The sequence below is a fragment of the Homalodisca vitripennis genome, chromosome 2 (assembly GCF_021130785.1).
Source record: "Homalodisca vitripennis isolate AUS2020 chromosome 2, UT_GWSS_2.1, whole genome shotgun sequence".
Classification (NCBI taxonomy): Eukaryota; Metazoa; Arthropoda; class Insecta; order Hemiptera; family Cicadellidae; genus Homalodisca; species Homalodisca vitripennis.
Genome location: NC_060208.1, coordinates 64,008,831 through 64,023,078, shown reverse-complemented (window position 1 = coordinate 64,023,078; position 14,248 = coordinate 64,008,831). Strand labels below are relative to the sequence as shown.

The 14,248-nt window shown below is 31.3% G+C and overlaps 1 protein-coding gene across 2 annotated transcripts in view; it reads right to left on the bottom strand.

Annotated features, from left to right (window-relative positions):
• Positions 1 to 5,513: 5,513 nt before the first annotated feature.
• Positions 5,514 to 14,248, bottom strand: part of LOC124354074 (growth factor receptor-bound protein 2) — a 36,803-nt gene continuing 28,068 nt past the window's right edge. For both annotated transcript variants that reach the window (XM_046804263.1, XM_046804262.1), the window contains exon 6: positions 5,514 to 9,536. The gene's annotated coding sequence lies outside the window, so the exon portion shown is untranslated. The remainder of the gene's footprint in view (positions 9,537 to 14,248) is intronic.

Below are 14,248 nucleotides of genomic sequence, written 5' to 3'. Positions count from 1 at the left end.
GCAAATGACCAATTTGGTTCTTAACCATCTAAAAAGCACAAATTATTTTTTTACATTTTAATAACAAATCTAAGTTTTATATTAAAGAATATTCTAGTTAGTTAACTTATATAATTGCTGTATTACAATTGTCAATAGATAATTTTATGAAGACTATGACACATTATAAAAGATTTTTAAATTAAACAAAAAGAAAGTGTATATAAATTAAACAAAGATCAATTTGGATGATACAAACCAAGAAATATCAAGTTAAATAAACTTAAAAGTAAATTTAATTTTGCATGTCTTGTTCATAATATGTTACACATAGTTATTTCTGTTACATGTCTGAAGAGCAAACTTTTTACTGCTGTTGAATAACCACTGAACTTGTGGCAATTCTCGTAAGTGAATCCAAGGTAAAGTACTTTCTTAGCAAGTAACATACATAATTTGTTGTTGATGCCATATTGCAATTAACATTGTAATGCAACTTCACAGGCTTCAAGTAAACTTTTTCTTCTACCTGTATTTCAACATTTAGAATATCAAAATATATATAACTACTTTAAATTAATTTTTTTAACCTCATATTTTTCTATGTTTAATCTTTAAATTAGCTGTTTTTAATATTTAAAAAAACTGTAATGAAAATGTATTGCAATTACAAATATATCAAAAACCCATAAAAAAGGTTGAAAATTATTGTATTTCCACAACTTTAACTTTAAAAATACTTTATGTACTCTTTAGAATTATTATACAAAATAGTAAAGTATAAAATCCTTAGCTGAAGAAGATATAATTAATATATTGATATCTTGGTAAAATTAATATAATATCAATAATTTTGCACACAAACTATAATTTTGCCTGTATCTTCTAACTACTTAATTAAAACGATGAGATAAAAGCAAAATTAATCTTTCAGTTATTGTATAATATATCAGCAGTTAGTTCCTGAACATACTCATTGCATATTCTGTGTAACTAAATTGTTTTTACTTGCTCAAACTACAAATATTTACTCACATGAAGAAGCGTTCTTGAGATACAACTAATACAATTTCTAGTTCCATTGGGCACAGGCATTACAGTTTAAGTACAAACAAATACAAGGTGTCACATGAAAATCTTGTACACCACTCAACATATAAATAATATCTATTTTTCAAATACTTTTTGCAATGTCTGTCTCCTGGATTGTTATTTTTTAATTGGAAATTTGTAAAATGTTTAAATAGTTTGAATGACAATTTTGTAATTTTTATAATTATTTCTCTCAAAAAACTGTAACTGCTTCATCAGCAGCTTGTTTAAAAACTATGATGTTAAATTCAAAGAATCTCAATATAACTACAAAAGTTTTCTAAAATATGAAAAAAAAACCAAAAACTAAATATTGGTATTACCTGTATCATAATACGGATTTTAAAAATCAAAAACCCTTTTGTTATTTTTGTCAAAACCAAATGAAAATAACTTTTTCATCTAACCACATTAATATTTGTGATATGTCTGATGAAGATAACCTTGCTATAAAAAATAATAACTTACAAAAATAAAAATGTATTAGTATTAGTTGGTGTGTTCTTAATGTAGTTAATAGCCAATACAAGCTCCATCTTCAACATTAAGAGTGTTCATAATGGAGTTTATCAATTCAAACAGTAAAATTAAATTTTTACAGTATTTCCAATTTTGTATTGACTGGAGTTTACTTTTTTTGTAAAATTTAATGACAAAGTTTTACAAATAATTGTCTTTACTTTTACCCTGAAGCAGAGCAGTTTAAAGACAGCCATACAATAAACTACAGCTCTTTTACTCAAGCTTTTTACGAGTATGAATTTTTAAATAAATGATAAATCGACAGACAGACATTTACCAAATATATATATATATATATATATATATATATATATATATATATATTGGTTGTATTTGTAGCTCCAAATTATGTTTAAAATATAGTTCTGTATAATGCTCTAAGTTTCTTGATTGACATATTTTATAGCTAATAATATATAACACAAAGACAACAATAGAGCAGATACAATATACAATCTAAAGATATAGATGGTGATCCAAAAAATTAAACCCTCAAGATAGGAGTATAGAAAATGGAAAGGCAGGACATATTCAAGATATTGAAGGAATGTCCCTGAAGAGGGAAAGTTCTGTTCAACTTAAGCTCTTCAAATGGTAGCTTCCTCGCCCATCACTTTGTTAATACCCAGGATACATCAATGAAAAGATATGTAAAAAATCAAGCATTAGCAAAAATAGATGATCTTTATTGTAATCCATTTTCAGATCATTTTAATTTTACGTATTTAAAAAGTCCTAATAGATGTTCTGAAAAAGGCAGAATAGATTGAGAAATGCTTAGTGTTTCTAGTACAACACACACTAAGAATTGATAATTCCCGACATAGAAAGTCTATTAAAAGTCAAGTTGTGGTGCCTCTGTTCGGAGTTAATAAAAGTAAAAGTAAAGTAAAGATGTCTTATTTTACCAGGCGAAGTTAGGGCTAAGAAGCCCTCTCTAACACTTAACCTGGGGACCAACGGCTTAAAGGTGACTTCCGAACCACCACCAATGGCCGGGCAGGCGGGCTGCTTGCAAGGACAGGATCGCTCAGCGGTCACCCATCCAAGCAGCAGCCACGCTCGACATTGCTTGATTCGGTTATCTTGCGATAACCGTTATACCACAGCGCTGTTATTTTTAAATCTATTAAATAGATCTAAAAGGGGTTTTTTCTCCGCTATTTTTATCTTAAAATGTTTGGTAATCATTTTTAAATCATATTTAAGCTTTTTCTGAGCAGTATTTAAAAATAGGACTTATGAATATATAAAAAAAGTCACAATACAATTCTTATTTTAAATTGAAAATGTATCACAATAAATACATTCAGTTTGCACCCAGTCTTAGTTATTTTTCACTCTCTGATTGTGCACCCCACAAAGGAGGAGGAGAGAGAGGAATTATTTGAAAATATATCTTGAATACACCAGAATGTAGTTATCACTGATATATTCCTTATAAGTTTCAAGTTGGTAGAGGAACAGACTCGTACATGTCACACTGTATAAGCCTTGTTTTAACTCAACACAGTGAAGAATAAATGGAAGTGATATGGTTATGATCCAAGGAAACCTGACTTACACTAGATACATATAAACCTTAATGCATTAGCCCCATCCTTTTACAAATTTGCATGTATAATAATAAACAACGATGTTTATTATTATGTAATCGAAGCGTAATCGTACTGTGAAGGGGTTAGTATTTACAACTATCATAAATTAACTTTTTACAATCCAGGGAAGGGCCCCAATATACAAATTAAAATTTTCAAAAAGCTATATACAACTGGTGTTTTCAATTAGCAGACACAACACATCGCCTGCCATTTGTGTGAAAATAGCATTTCAACAAACAGAAACAGGATCCTTTTCACAGTTGAGAAAGCCGAAGTCGATATAACTATAACATAAAAATCATCATTAAGAATACTAATTAAAATGTATAACTGTGATATAAAAGTACTTATTAGATAACACACTCACTGCTTTCTTTTTTTCTTTACTGTCCTGTGTATCTCCTTATCCAAATACTTAGTAATCCAACAGATTTTCCAAAAGTTCTAAATAGCTCTTTACTTTTTTACTTTTTAACCCTTTTTGACCCCATTATGTGGTTTGATGTCCACATAACGTGCAGTGATATCCCATCATGTGATTCTATATTGTGGCTATAAATCTTGAATTATTCCAACTAAATATCTATAAGAAAAGAGTTGTAAACAAAACAAGGAACATATTTTTGTATTGACGTTTATGTTGTTTTATTTCACTCAATATCATCAATATCCAGCAAAGTTTCTGTAAGCTGATTGCAGTTTTTTTTGTGGCATTACTAAACAAAGCAGTCATATTGTCCTACCGGGATGTATTGGTGGATAATTTACTTTCATGGAATTGATATTAATTTAGAAAAGTGTTTAATATTGTTATATGTTATGTCAAAGCTATATTAAGTTGTACAAAATGATGCTTAAGTTTAAGCATACAAAAATATTAAATAAAAATATTATTATACTAGAGTTATTGCAGGTTTCATTATGTATATTTAAACAGAAAAAAAACATTAGATCTGACCAGAATTAGCTATGATACGAGGGCCGTCCTGAACATAAGAGACGTTTTTGAATGGTGTGGCAGTGGTCAGTGCTACAGCCGCCATCTTGGTGTCAAAACACTCTTGACGTTAAGTAGGCTGTGATTAATTAAAATGTGTGCTGCAATTGAAAATCCCACCATTTGTGTGTTTGGTGATAACCAATCTAAATATCGCCAACTGTGTGAAGCTTATAGAATTGGAATAATGAGTAATAATGAGTGAAAACAGAGTAAGGAAGAGGTGTATTGACTTTAAAAATGGCCACACAAATGTTCATGACAATAGTTGCAGCGATCGGCGTAGCCTAGTGACAAGATTTGATGTTGAAAATCAATGACAAAGTTCATGAAAATCATCCGTTTCACAATGACTAAACTCTCAGAACATTTTCCACAAATTTCACAAAGTTTACTTCATGAAATTGTTGGATACCACAAATTTTGTGTCAGGTGGGTTCCAAAAATCCTTATGAAAGTTAAAAAACAGAGACTCGCTGAATCGTTACCTTTCTTTGATGAATACGACAAACATGGAAACGAACTTCTCGATCATATCATTACTGGTGATGAAACATGGGTGAAGCATGTCAATTATGAAACAAAATTGCAGTTTATGGAATGAGGACACATACATTATCCTAAAACCAAGAAAATGTCTCCAAACTGTAAGCGAGAAAGATTATGGCAACTGTTTTTTGGGATACTAAGGGTGTTATTCTGGTTAATTTCCTTAAATGAGGTTCAACAATCAATGCAGAGATGAACTGTGAAACATAGCAGAAGCTATAGCAAGTGATACAAAATATGCGTAGAGGTAATCTTTGGTCACAAATTTTGTCTTCCCACGAAAATGCACACCCCCATACAGCCAATCGTACACGACAAGTCATGGATGATTTTGATTGGGAAGTGTTTGATCATCCTCCTTATAGCCCAAAATCTGGCACCAAGCGACTACCATCTCTTTCCAGCGATGAAGACCTGGCTCATAACACAGCCCTTCGATAGTGACGCTGAACTTCACGCTGGCATTATACAGAGGTTAAGATCTCAGGCGGCAGATTGTTAACATGCTGGAATCGAAAAACTTGTGTCACGTTATGATAAATGTCTCAATTTGAACTGGAATTACGTTGAAAAAGCCTAAGAGTGTAGCTTTTAAATGGATATAATAAAATGTTCCTATTTCAGTTGGTTAATTTGTTATTTCTAAACACCTGTTACTTTCTAGATAGCCCTCGTATTTAGGCTTCACTATAATAGCTTTTTTCAAAAATGTCTTCCTTCACACTCAGGAACAACTGCGTCAAAGGGTTAATAAATAGGTATTTACCGCATAATCCATTTGTGTGTTATTTTTATTTGTAATACTAGTACATGATGTCAACTTCCTTATTACACTTCCAGGGAACAAATTTAAAGTTCATCTTCTACAAGGCTGTGTGAAACTTAAAAATTTTTGTTTCAATCTAAATCAGAATAGTAACACAAAACAGTTGCATGTGGTGGATGTAATATTAGGTGAACAGCAATGTTGCTTGATGCAATTGTCCTCAATAAAAATTAAAAGGAGATAAAGTGTGGGAGCATCTGGGGATTAGAGAATATCTCTCATTAAACAATGGGTACGGAGATCCACCCACGAAAAGTTTGTATTTCTGACCTGAAAAACTAAAGGATTTGAAATTAATTCCTATTTAAAATGCAGTTTGAAACTTAGCCCCATGTTAAAAGTGAAGCCTCAGATACTCGACCGGTAGCTGACTAGCCCTCCCTCTTAATATACAGAAAACATGTTACATCTTTTCTGAAGGTATTCTACGCCAATGTGAAATGTCATAATATACTTCAAACGACTCAGTAATTAATTTTAAATTAATATTTAAATTATTACACCACAGAATGTAAGACCAGGACATGAGTAAATTTATAAGCAGGTTTTCTCACTATGTGAATACAAGAAAAAAATATATTTCTGACCAACTTGACTTTTTCATTGTTATACACAAAATTGTGGATATTTTTATGGGTTTGTTATGATTACATAAGAAAAGGATATTTTTCTTTGATCCTCTCAGATATTTAGTTTTCAGGAGTTAAAATCTAGTTATTTAATCAATCTTCTATTTAAAATTAGAGTCAAACCTATTGTTATCATTAAAATCTAAATATGAATCCAGTTTTATTATTTAGTTTACTTTCTCTATTCTCATAACAACCAGATAAATACCTTTACTAAATAGACTCAAATTCAGATATTTCATGAATCTTTGATTAAGATTCTATTCAAACAGCCTTGAGAAAAGGAACATGGAAATGACTATTTCTGTGAGACTTACAACACTGAAGTGATACAGAGTGGGTTCAAGTCTAACAACACTTACTACCAGTACTGTCCACTTCGTGCTGTTCTTTGTCTTTCTACACAACTCCCTGGCTCATAAAGATTGCATAACGCCATCAAGGCTTTTATTTTTAAATAGCCAACTTTATGTCCTTCAAAGACATTTTGAATAATCACTGTATATTTTGTTAAGGACACCAAGAATCTAAATGAGCGGAGTAGTAATAATTGAATCATATTTTTTTACAAACTTGCACACACATAATTATATAACCCACAAACGGATTGTATCTAAGACCTTAGCACCCTGATACTTCAGCTTCTTACATCAATGTACATTTATGTAACTTAAATTTAATATTCATATTGAAAATATGACATCACTTCTTTTACTGACCTTTCTAGTAATCAATGAGATTAAAATTACAAATAAAAGATCTGGCATGATAAAAAACAGGAGAATAGATAAATCAGCATAGGCATAGTGTTACAATGGCACTTTCTGCACAAGAGGTAAGTAGACCACAAAGCATTTTACAGCACATGATGTCGTAATCAGTCTAACGGACATCTTATAGGGATAGGACAGCTTACAGTACAAACCAATTTAATGATGGTTTTACTTTGTTTACAATTTTAACACAGTGAATATAGAGTATATAATTAAGGAAAATTATACACTTAAATATTAATATCAAGACATAAAACTATATTAATTACGCTAAAAATATATTTCAGCAGTACTAATTAGAATTATTAACTTTTATTACTAATTTCTTCTGTAATATTTATCATAATTATAATATCTATTATAATTATTATCATCATTCTGGGACCAGTTTCATCATTGCATTGAGCCTTCTTTGCATATATTCCTCCACATCATTCTTTCTCTTATCACCTTCTTTATTCTTGTCTCACACAAATGTTTTTCTCTTCACAAAAAATGCCTTCACCCCCTTTGTTTATTCATCTACATCTTTCTCCTTACTCTAACTCTCACTTTTACTCTTCTATTTTTTTCTGCATCCTTAATCTTCCTTACATATCCAAACTATTTCATTCCATCCCTTTCTATTTAATATCAGAGTTTTTCATCCTACTACAGTAAACTGTTTATTACCTTATTCCTGCCTTCATCTTTAAAGCCCTATTTTTTACAACACAAAGGTGTCAAAAAAATTGCTTAGTAACACTATGTTCTACTTAACTAATAGAGTATAAGTAAAAAATTAATTTTTGTAGGATTATAATTATTAAAACAAGCAATTTCACTCTCTTGATGAGATTGGTCGCAAATCTAGCAAGAAATTGACACCTCTAATACCAATTTTGAACTTAATTTTCATGGCACAGTTGTTAACGTTTTAAAATGGAAAACTGGCCCTGGTTGAAACAAACGTACATACTGAATCCCTCATTGACACAAAACCAAACAGCCAACTAAATTTGTTTAAGAACAATCATATTCTTGTCAATCCAATTCATTATTTCCCAAAAGTTTACCAATATCATAGCCTGAGAGAATAAATTTGTGAAAAAAGTTTAGAAAAGAGAAATGAATAGAACGGCACTACTTTGGTTGGCATAAAAGGCTCACGTCATGGCACTGCCTCTATGGACCTAGCAACTTTAGTGCAAACTAAAGCAATCTTAAGTTGACTCACAAAATGAACAGGTGTGTCCTTCAGTATCAAAAAGGCAGTATAGAATTTAAAATATTATATATCAAAATATCATTTAGTACAATAACTTCATATTGCAAATACAAAGTAAAACCATCAAAGATTACTCCACAATTTACACTTACTCTATTGATAAAATTAAGTTTTAAAATATCAGACTTCAACTGTCGGTATTAAAAGCACCGACATAAAACACAACAACTTCTGCACAACGTAGAAAATATCAATACGCTAACATCACGCACAAACTTTATACGTATAGCAAAATATCCCATAATATTGTTTACTCCTTCAACTATCAACAGTACAATAATAATTACAATTAAATTTATAATAATAATAACTGTAATCTAACATTAAAGAAACACAAATAAATTTTCAGATAAACAAAAAACTCAGCATTGGTAACAAGATGGAAATCAAAAGTAAAGATACATATTGCTATTCGCTATAGGTTTCCCTCCCGCTAACGTAAGGATTTTGGCAGAAAATAACAAACCTACATTGTAGTAATAAATCTAATCTACTTTTACACAAAGGTGGTATATTTTTGCCTATTATAGTTATAGAAAATAAATGCAATTTTAGTTATTTATTTCATGGTGCGTTCATATGTGCTTACGTATTTGAAGACTGGCACGAGGAAAAAGTATTTTATTAAAACTATAATTAATCTTCTGCTGAATAAATGAATAATTTAAATCCTTCCAACATTTTAAAAACACTTTATAATTTTACAACACTACTTTTTTGTAAAAAAAGTCAAACTAACATGACACTTTAACTTATTTTAAAATGTGTCAACAAATTATACTAAACTCTCAATGGATGCCACCATAGTAATAATAAGAACAACATATACTCTCTTGCCAGTCTTTGAGAAATGAAAGGCAATTGTTTAGATCCTTTCAGGACAATATTATAAAAATACTCTCAATTTCACCGGCGCTTTCCAACTGTAAATACTGCTTCAAAACTAAGTGTTACCATTCTAAAACAGTATTACTTTAATTAGTTAAGGCTATAAGATAAATATTTATCTATACATTCAGAAATTTTACTTCATATCACTTAAAGTAAATTTTACTTCATATCTTAAATTAGTCATATCTCGATATGTAAGACACCTTGAAAATAACAATAAAACTATTTTATGTGAGCAGGAAACACATGAAACAGGAATATAAATAAAATATCGCTTAACTAAAGAGGGTAAAAGTAGGATAGGTTTGTAATGTGAAGGTTTGGCGAAGATGTGTTCATCTCAGGATCTCACGTGACACAGTTTGGAGGCACTGCATCCACAACAGGAAGCCCACTTGGTCTTGTCATCTCTACCAAACAAAAATGTATACATCAGAATGTTTTTATTATAATCCTATGTAAACAAAAAAAAATATATAAACAACAATAATATAAATATTTTTCATTTAAAATTTTAGGTAATTTTCCTCAAATCCCACAACATTTCTATTGTATACAAGGTAGGAGTACGCCACACAATGTGTTGCATAACAGGCTTCGCTGAAGTTGCATGCAAAATTTTAAATCTACAGCTCATTTCATTCTCAAGAAGAGAAATTTTTACATCCCCCAAGTAAAAGAGAAACTGTGTCAACCTACTGAGAGAAAGGTTCAAATGATGCTTAGCCAAATTGCATAATTGTACTTACACCATCACAGAACTCATTAGTGTCTATGTACAAATGAAGTTGAGTTAGGTTTTATAGTAGTGTTTAAAAGTTCTAAAACAGCAGCAATACAAGAGCACATTGAAATCAAATTATGTCACTGACTTTTAACATTAACTATCTACTCTATTATTTTTTCTCTTTACGATATGAATAATATATGTTACAATAACTACAAACTACATGTGTTAATATGTCACATGACAAAATATCATATGATTTGTACTTAACTTGTTTACAAATGTACTTATTCTGCAATTTTCTCGTTGCCATCATTGTTATCCAAAAGGTCAATGTAAAAATATTAGCTGTCACATACCGTTGAGTGACATGCACATTCGTCAAACTCATGTTGTCTGTATAGTAATGAAGCTTCATTTAACCCTTTGAACCCCAGGCGACGAAATGTCGTCGCGGAGAAAATATGCGAAGATCCCCGTGGCGCCAATGAAGATGCGAGAATCCCCGGGCGACGTAATATCGTCACCATGGTATATGCTTTTAATTCATATTTATTTGAAAAGGTAAAATACTTATTTTACGAGTATTAATACATATTTATGAGTATTTTAGTAAAATACAAATTTTTTGTTAGTAATATAGTGTATTTAAAATAACATCTATGCTCAACAAAATATATTACTCTTTGTTGCTACAGCTGTATTTGTTTACAAAGCGGTCTAACGTATATTGTCTTTGTGCATGTGAATTGAGTTAAATGTTGTAATTGAGGACTGGTTTTTGTCACTTTTTCTTTAGTTTTAATCTTATAGTATAATCAGTTCTGTGAACAATGAGTGACAACATTGTAAATCACCCGAGTGAATTGGACAGACAACTGGATGTTGACCTATCAGATGAAGATTGGTCTGACGTCTCATCAATTTTCAGTGATCCTACTTAAAGGCCAACTATCTCGGACTCAGATGACGAAGAAATGCCATTTAGTCAGCTATTTACTTCTCGCGGTAACGCCGCCGCTAGGCCTACTCCGGACAATGACCAACCGGCCTCAGTGAGATCGCGGTTACAAAATCTTTATCTTTAGAGACATCAATATAATTGTTTTTGTACATACATAAAACTAAATTTAGAAAAATAAAATGTGGGTGCCCATGGTAAAAATTTTTCTTATTTTTGAATTAAAAAATCTTAAAATCTATTTTTTTACCTAAAAATCTATAAACATATATTTTAAAGTTATTTTAATGTTGTTAAACAATTTTTTATACTTCAGACTAAACTTTTTCTGTGTACACAATTTCATTCTGAACATTTTGGTGTGTAATACAAGACAATAGCATAAAAAATAGCAAAAATATTAATTTTTTACGAACAGTATGCAATACAGCTGTTTCTGCTCCGGGGATTCTCTGTAGTTCTTAGGTCAAATGGTTTTGGTACGTTTTTCCCACCATCAATATTTTGGTCTGGGATTCAAAGGGTTTAACTTTCAAGTCTATAAGTCAGTTCATTTTCAATATATCGACTGGACAGATAGATAGACAGACAGAAATAAAATTTACCTCTCAAGTAATAGGCTTTGCTAACACTCAGCCAATAATTTAAAAATAGTGCTATTATTTTCAAATTGTTTTGATGAAAACTGAAACATTTATGTCTATTGTGCATTATTTCTAAGCTAGGATTATTAAAGGTAGACGAGACAGTACTGAAAAGTTGGTTCAGTAAAAGGAGTATTCAGTTTGTATGCCAGACAAACACAGTGCTCAGGACTCAGGAGTAAGTAAGATGCGTTTGACAGCTACCTATTGTAGCCGTCGGCCGCGAACACCATTATGATCACGGCTACCTATTGTAGCCGTCGGCCTTATAAAGGTTAAAAAGCTAACTATCAAAACTTTTAAGCAAATTTAGTTTATAACATGAAATGTATTCTTTGTTTGAAGTTTATTTTTGACGATGGAAGGATTGTGAAAGAAACGGGATTTTTCCGGACATTTGCCATCGTTCAGTGAAACAAAAAATCAGTAACACTATGTTTCGAGATCTGCAATATGATCTCTTCTTCAGGTAAATAACTAACCTAATACATAATTACAAACTAGGTTAAAATAAACAAATCATACCAAAGCGTTGTGGCACACCTATGGTGTATGTCAACTTCACTAACTCTAAAACACGCACTTAATAAAAAACTATACACAACACTAATCATTAAAACTGAACTACAGAATACAGATCACAATACGTCTGCATTCGTCTACCAACCATCTACGACTGAACAGAGGCCAATTAGCAAGTGGCAATCATCACGGCAGAAAGAAACAAGATGGCGGAAATAAAAAGGAAGGGGGACAGGAATGGGCCTTTTTATTATTATTATTATTATTATTGGTTCATGCTAGATGAATTTTTTAAAACCATATTGTGACTCCACATAGGTTTATTACAAATATCTGATCCGTTTGATACCTTTCGTTTTCTTTTGAGTTCATTTTTTAGAATTGGCAACCAAAGTGGCCCAATCTTGACTGATGGTTGACTGATTGGTTGGTCTATCAATTTAATGTATGTTGCCTCTATTACTTTCCTTTTGAAAAAATGTGGTTCCTGATGTATTATGTTGGCTTTATCCCAATTCATATGATGGTCACTATGGTGGTCTAACAAATTTCTTTGCTAACGATATGCAAGAAATTCAGAAAAATGATGATTCATTGCTAACACATATTTTTAGCTACTTAGTTTTTATCTTTGTGTCTTTCAATGTGACAACATAACACTGTGTATCTAATAATTTTTCTTTCTGTGATGTTTGGAAAATACATGTATACTATTCGAAAAAATAAAGAGAACAACAATTATCAACACAGTGCTATCGTGAGGCAGTGTGCAGTCCATTATTGTGGGTCAGATGTCTGCGGTGTACGAACTTTCGGTACGAGGCCACAACTTGGCCGATACACAAGGTCGGTTCGGTACAAGCAACAAATAAACCAAATACTTTCAACTGAGTTCTACTTTTAACTTTGAGGTTTTGTGGATAAAATAAGCATAGGAATACCTTACTACTTCAAAAGAGTCTGCAGAGATTCAGGGAAATGAATATATTTCTCTAAACTTTCAACTGAGTTCTACTTTTAACTTTGAGGTTTTGTGGATAAAATAAGCATAGGAATACCTTACTACTTCAAAAGAGTCTGCAGAGATTCAGGGAAATGAATATATTTTCTAAAGCCATATCCTCTACCTTCCCTTTTTTAACTATAGAAATGGCAGCTTATAAAATGAGCCTCCAGAATGTATTCTATTTAAGTAAAAATGTATGGATGTAATTTATATTTATATTGAATATATTTATGTACAACTGCATAAAGTGCGACCAATATATTAAATAAAAATTAGTGATCGCTGAGCAGCTAACATCTGCACATAGAACCAGCAGACACACTGACATTGACAAATATAGACATATAAATTATATTTTAACTGAAATTTGTATTTTTTATATCACTTTATTTTATTACTGTGTGTTTCTAAATCATTTTTATACACAAAGGCCAACAAAAACACGTTTAACCAATAAGTAGTTTTTGTAAGCTACTGCCCAATCAGTCGTTGTTCACGAATAGATGCAGCAGACTTCCAACGGTGCGCCAAAATAAATATAAAAAATACTAATTATAGCCAAAATATTCTACATATCTTAATACAGAAAGTACAAAATGTGTTAGCGATAGGTAATTTGTGTACTGCTGATCAGCTGTCTACCTAGATTCAAGATTCAGCTTTCACCATTACTAGTTGTTGTAATACTGTGAAATCGTGATTTTCCAAGAGTATTTTAAGCACTCTGGTTAGTATCAGAATAGAGTGAAAAGAACCATGGTATCGAGTATCAGTATCAATCCGTCCATAGTAAAAATTCTAGGGACATTATAAAAATTCACGCATAATCCATGCTTTTCAAGATTTTTATCTTTGGTGGCAGCCCTGGTTATAGTCCAGCAAAAATATTGTTTATACAAATATAATCCACTGCAGGCCAATATATGAAGAATGCATCAGAAGTTTTCTGCTACGGAAATTACCGAAGTGTGGTTAATTCACTATCTGTAGAATAAGTAGACACCAGTCCACAACAGTACCTTCCATAGCTGGCCCCAGAATACGAGCACAATTAATTTTATCAATTACTGGCTCTTAAATATAAAACCAGTTGAAATAAGTAAATAAACACATGAAAACCTGTGGTTCAAGTCAAATGTTTTGTTAGATTATTGACATAGACTACGAAACACAGGACGTAAGACTTCTCATAAATGTTCCACTATTTTGTTTGAACAGTTTGAATTGTCTGACTGATCGTCACATGTGTGGGTAAGTCGTTC